We start from the raw sequence: 6,106 nt of genomic DNA on the forward strand, positions 1-6,106 counted from the left end.
ACAACCTTTGATAACCTATCCTTGAGGTTCTTCCCCGAGTTCAGGCCCAAGGGAAAAGCTTGGGGTCAAAGGGGCAGGCAGTGGGATGAAGAAAACAACAACAGCAACAAAGTTAGGATGCAAGACGAGAATCTTGGCTGGGCTTCTTTGTCCTAGCCAGCAAATGGGATGTAGAGCCATGAGAGGAACGGACGGTGTGTGGAGTGGAGCAGTGATACCCCAGGCGTACTGCGTGGTCAGCTGCCAGAACTCAAAGAAGCAGAAAGCCTCCCAGATCAGATGGGACACTCCAACCACAGTCTTTATCAAGTCAGGCTAAAAACACATAGGAGAAAGGGGTGGGGTGGGGGCTCACACTCAGGACAGGATGCAAAGGGATTGAGGTAGCAGGGTATCTATCTGAATCCACGAGAATACCACTGTGAGTATGTCTGGCTCTTGGCTACATCTGTGTTTCTTGCAGGTGGTACAAAACCAGAGGGAGGCTTGACACTTAGAAGGCTGAAGCAGGAAGATAGGAGAGTTCTTGGCCAGCTGAGACTATGTGACTCTATCTGTTGAGATCAAGCTAAGACCTGCTCTGTTATTTCATATTGTGTAAAACAGTGTTTTTGTTTTGTTTTGATTTTCCAGACTGTGCCTTGGCCTGAGATTCTCAATTTTAAACAACATTTAATTTCGTTGTGAGCGTAGACACTGAGGCAGGATCCAGGATGAGTCTACACCTTGGGGAAAAACTACAGACAGCAGAATCTGCCTGGACGACTTATAAGGCACAGATTGCTACATACCTAATCTCTAAAAGCAGGCAGGGTGCCAATCTATAAATGTATCAAAGTAATTTGGGACTACAGGAGCACATGGACGTATTAAACTCTTGTCAGGATAATCAAAGATGAGAACTTGCTGGACATGCTAGACTGGAGAAAGGGTGCAGGGTCCAAGGGTCCCTCACTCAGACCCTATACATAGAACACCTAGCACTGGCTTGGTGATGGCCCACCGATTTGCCATCTAATTGCCTGATGTGTGTGTCAGGGGACCAACAGCCAGAGAACTCCTCGTTGTCCTAGGACTTCAGCTTGGCTCAGTCTCTGCTACAACATGGCCTCCTCAAGCCGCTGTGCATTGCTGTCTACACACTCGTCTATCTGGACTCGCTGTCTGTCCGTATGCCTGCTTGTTCCGTGGACCTTTACCCCGGCATCCCCCGTTGCCCCTTCCCTTACTTCTGCAGCTCAGGTCCCTCCTGGGGCTTGGCTCAGACCTTGACTCATCAGCTCTGCTTCCAACAGACCTCCAGCAGGGTCAGTTAGGTGACCCCCTTACCCAGATACTCTGCGTCCTCTTCAGTTTCTTAGTTTCGGCCTATTGGGTTTCTTTGAGACTCATTAAACTTTGCTACAGTCTGTTTAACCCTCTTTAATCCCATTCTACACCCCCCCTCCCTCACCACACCACACGTTTACCTTATGATGAGAATTAATCTTAGCAATTAAGAATGAAATAAAAGAACCTGCATTTCCCTCAACTAACCGGCAAGGACATCAACATTACTTAGCAAATGGCTGCCAACAAAGAAAAAACTTGCTGTACTTTGTGAACGGATTGCTACTTGATGAATCCTGGCACCGTAGAAAGACAAAAATGTGTTCATCTATGTCTTTGTTGTAGTACACTGATGACATTGTCCCAAACACCACAAACTCAGAACTCAAGAGCTAAAGTTTGTGTAAAGAAGTTCCTGTGGGTGAATGTTTCCCTGGATCAAAGACACATTGACTCCCCAGGAATACTCAAGCCAACCAGGCATAGGGGTGCACACGTTTAAGGCAAGCATGGGGGTGGTAGAGGCAGGAGGATTACAAATTCATGGCCATAGCTGACTACAGAGTGAATTTGAGTCCAACCTGGGCTCCATGAGACAGGAAACGATTTCCCCCTTCCCAGCAGCCAAAACCCTGCAAAAACAAAACAAACAAACAAAACAAAAATAAACAAGCCAGTCCACCTGGCCACCAAGGCACTTTACCAGCTTTCTTGCTGCATTTTGGACATTAGCTGGGACCAGAACCATTGCTTGGCATGGGGGAACACAGCTGTCATCCTAGCACTGAGGATACCAGCCAGGAACACTGAGAGCCTAGACCGTGTAGTGAGACCCTGTCTTAAGGACAAACAGCTGGTTGTGGTGGTTAAATTCCAGCACTCAGCTGGGGCCAGAAGCAGGCAGATCTCTGTGAATTCCAGATGGTTAGTCTAGACCAGCTGTGACTGTATTGTGAGACCCTGTCTCCAATAAACAAAATAAACAGCTAAAACTGGTTGTTGTGACACATATACCTGTAATCCTCACTACTCTGGAAACTGAGCCAGGAATTGGGAACCAGCCTCCATAATCAGACCAGGTATCTTAAGAGAGACAGTCAGGAAGAGGAGGAAGGAAGAAGCCACCAGGGTTTAGGTGGAGAGAGAACCATGTGGGCAGAGAGGAAAGACTCCAAGAATGGCACAGATGGAGGAAGCCGCCCAGATGAAGAACATTACCAGGTATTTGGGATTATGGACACGAGGTAGCCCAATTGGGAATGGTTATGCTGGATGGCAAGGGATGAGGGCTAGGAAATATGAGATAGCGTGGGTGGAATTATCTGCCCAGCTCAAGGTGATATAAGGCATTTATAAAATAAAAAAAAAGTGGGGTGGGGGTGGGGGAAGGCTGGAGAGATGGCTCAGAAGTTAAGAACTGGTTGCTTTTCCAGAGGTCCTGAGTTCAATTCCCAGCAACCACATGGTGGGTCACAACCGTCTATAATGAGATCTGATGCCCTCTTCTGGGCAGAATACTATAGAAGGAAGGAAGGAAGGAAGGAAGGAAGGAAGGAAGGAAGGAAGGAAGGAAGGAAGGAAGGAAGGAAGGAAGGAGAAAGCAAGCCAGTGATGGTGGTGCATGCCTGTAATCCCAGCACTCAGGGAGGCAGAAGCAGGCAGATCTCTGTGAGTTCGAGGCCAGCCTGGTCTACAAAGTGAGTCCAGGACAGACAAGACTACACAGAGAAACCCGTGTCTCAAAAAACCAGCCCCCCCCCCCAAAAAAAAAAACAGAGATAAAATGGTGAGTTTAATTAGGGTGAGCAAGAGGAACAGAAGTCACCTTCAAAGGGCTTGGTGAAGGGACAGGACAAGAGGGGTGATAAGAAAGCAGCCAGTATGGCACTTTTAACCTGGACAAGCAGATTTGTGACCCCACTCTCACCCCTTCTACTAGACCCCCGACTGGAGAGGCTAACTTTCCCTCAAAGAAGCACTAGAAAGGAGAAGTCAGAGAAGAGGTATGAGGAAGCCCAGCCCTGTCCTGGTCTCAGTGAAAAAGACCAGTTCAAACCAGGACTCTCCAGGTCACTTAAAAATCTGCAGCTTCCCTAAAGCTGGTTGCGCTTTTGTCACTCCTTGTTTGCCTGCAGGGTTAATGTGGAGAGAGGAGGTGGTAGGGCTGGGGAGGACGCAGTTCCATTGGAGGAGTGCTTGCTTGGCATGCAGGAAACTCTAGGCCTGATCCCCAGCAGCACATAAAATCCAAGGCCAGGCTGGGGTACATGAGACCCTGACTCAACATATATGAGAGAGAGGCTGGAGAGATGGCTCAGCAGTTAAGAGTGCTGGCTGCTTCCAGGGAGATGGGGATTTGATTCCCAGCACACACAGGGTGGCTTCAGCATCTGCAACTCCAGTTCCAGGGGATCTGACGCCCTCTTCTGGCCTCTGTAAATACCAGACACAAAAATGATGCAGCAGACTTACAGATAGGCAAGACACCCATGCTCATAAAGTCAAATTAACGAGAACACTAATGACTTGAAAAAGAAAAGAAGGAAGAGGCAAAAGGAGACTCAAGGGAATTGTTGGGGGGGTCACGCCGCAATTTTGGGGGTGTTGGGGGCGGTTTGACTGTGAAGCCTTAGGCTGCAGCCCCCAGGCTGTGATGGGGGTTGGGGAGGGGAGTCGGGGAAGTTCTGACTCAGACAAACCAGAGTAGCCCCATGGGGAACTACCAGGTGGGGAACTTTTCTCTCTCAGCTGCTTTTGCAGCTAGAGGTCTAGGAACTAACTGGCTGCTGTGGGAGAGCGCAAAGGCGGAAGTAATTCTGCTCCTCTGCCTCCCTAGGCTCCCACAGGTCCCCCTGCCATCTCTTCTGTCCCTGAACACTCATTGTTCTTTCTTGGTCCCCTCCCACCAGACTGTGAGTGTCCCAGGGAATAGGCTGGGTCTGATTCACCTCCTTCAGCCTCACAATGCGGCCCAGCGTGGGACTTGACACTTGGAAGTTTCTCAAAGAATTGCTCATTGAATGGATGAACAAATGAACGCTTTCTCTGAACTGCCATGAACGCCAAAAGGGGTTTACAAAGGATAGGCCTGCCCACATCTCTCTGCTCTCTCCACTCCTTAACCAAGATGTCCGAGTGACTCTAGGATTCAAACAGGCAGCGGGGCCCAAGAGTTTGGTTTATATGCTTGTAGGCATTTTTTCCACTGGCAGGAGTCCATCTTTTATCTCGTCTGACTATCAACAGGACAAGAACTATCATTTAAGTCAAAGGAAAAGGGTGCAGCTAAGGGGGCAGAGTGCTTGTCTGAAATCCATAACATCCAGAAAGGCATGAAGGATTGTCACATGCCTGTGGAGGCAGGAAGATTAGAAGTTCAAAGCCAGAAGTTACAGATAGGTTTTTGAGGCTTGTCTGAGCTACATGAGACTCTGTCTGGGGCTAATGAGAAGGATCATTGTATAGAAGTGCCTGCACCAAAATTGGTGACCTAAGTTCTATCCCCAGGTGGCGGAAGGAGAGAAACAACTCCAGAAGTCCTTGGCACTTCAGTGTACATTTTGTGTACACACAATCAATGACTGCAGCCGGGTGCAGTGTCACACGCCTTTAATGTCAGCACTTGGGAGGCAGAGGCAGGCAGATCTTAGAGTTCCAGGCCACACTGGTCTATGAGGTGAGTTCCAGGACACCCAGGGCTAAACAGAGAAATCCCGTCTGGAAAAACCAACAAAACAAAACTCAATGAATATAGATAAGAATTTTTGTACAAGAGCTGGGCATAATGGCCCATGCCTGTAATCCCAGCACTCTGGGAGGCAGAAGCAGGTGGATCGTTGTGAGTTTGAGGTCAGCCTGGTCTACAAAGAGAGTCCAGGACAGCCAAGGTTACACAGAGAAACTGTTTTGAAAAAAGAAATCACTGTCTCTGTCTCTGTCTCTCTCTCTCTCTCTCTCTCTCTCTCTCTCTCTCACACACACACACACACACACACACAACAGGGGAAGAGGGGTTTGTTCAAGAATAAAATTAGTTCCAGGGTGGGGATCTCATATAAATGTGCCGAGCATTGATTTTCCTGAATCACGTTGGACTTTTCCCCAGAATTTTTCCTTCCTGCATGTAATCTGCTCAGCTTGTTGCTTTGTAGTCTTAGATCCCCTGGCTCACTTCAGCAACTAGATACCATCACTTTCAGAGTCTCCCAGAACCTCCCGCTTGCCGCAGCCAAGGCTCCTTCTCTGGTGCCAGCCACCCTCCCACTTGACTGGATTTGTAGCCACTCTGCTGACAGAAAGACAGAGTGTGATGTAGGTATGGAAGTGAGACCTCAAGGGCAGAGGCAGAACCAGGAAGAGAAAGCTGAGATAACCTGCTACTTAACCCAGTTCTCCTTCTGGCGTATTCGGCAATTGCCCCTTCCTCTGCGAAACAAGGAAAGGAAAGGGGAAGTGGGAAAAATAAGGTATGATTGAGTTAGAAGGGGTAATTACCTGGAGCTAAGAGAAATAAACTCCAAGAAAGGATGGTGAAGAAATCCCAGCATGGCTGGGCACGATGGCACACTCTCCTAACACTCAGCGGGGCAGAGGCAGGCGGATCTCTGTGAGTTTGAGGCCAGCCTGGTGTAAAGATACAGAGCAAATTCTAGGACAGCCAAGGCTAGACAGAGAAACCCTATCAGAAAGAAAGAAAGAAAGAAAGAAAGAAAGAAAGAAAGAAAGAAAGAAAGGAAGGAAGGAAGGAAGGAAGGAAGGAAGGAAGGAAGGAAGGAAG

Source organism: Psammomys obesus, unplaced genomic scaffold (assembly GCF_907164565.1).
Source record: "Psammomys obesus unplaced genomic scaffold, mPsaObe1.curated_primary_1811, whole genome shotgun sequence".
Lineage (NCBI taxonomy): Eukaryota > Metazoa > Chordata > Mammalia > Rodentia > Muridae > Psammomys > Psammomys obesus.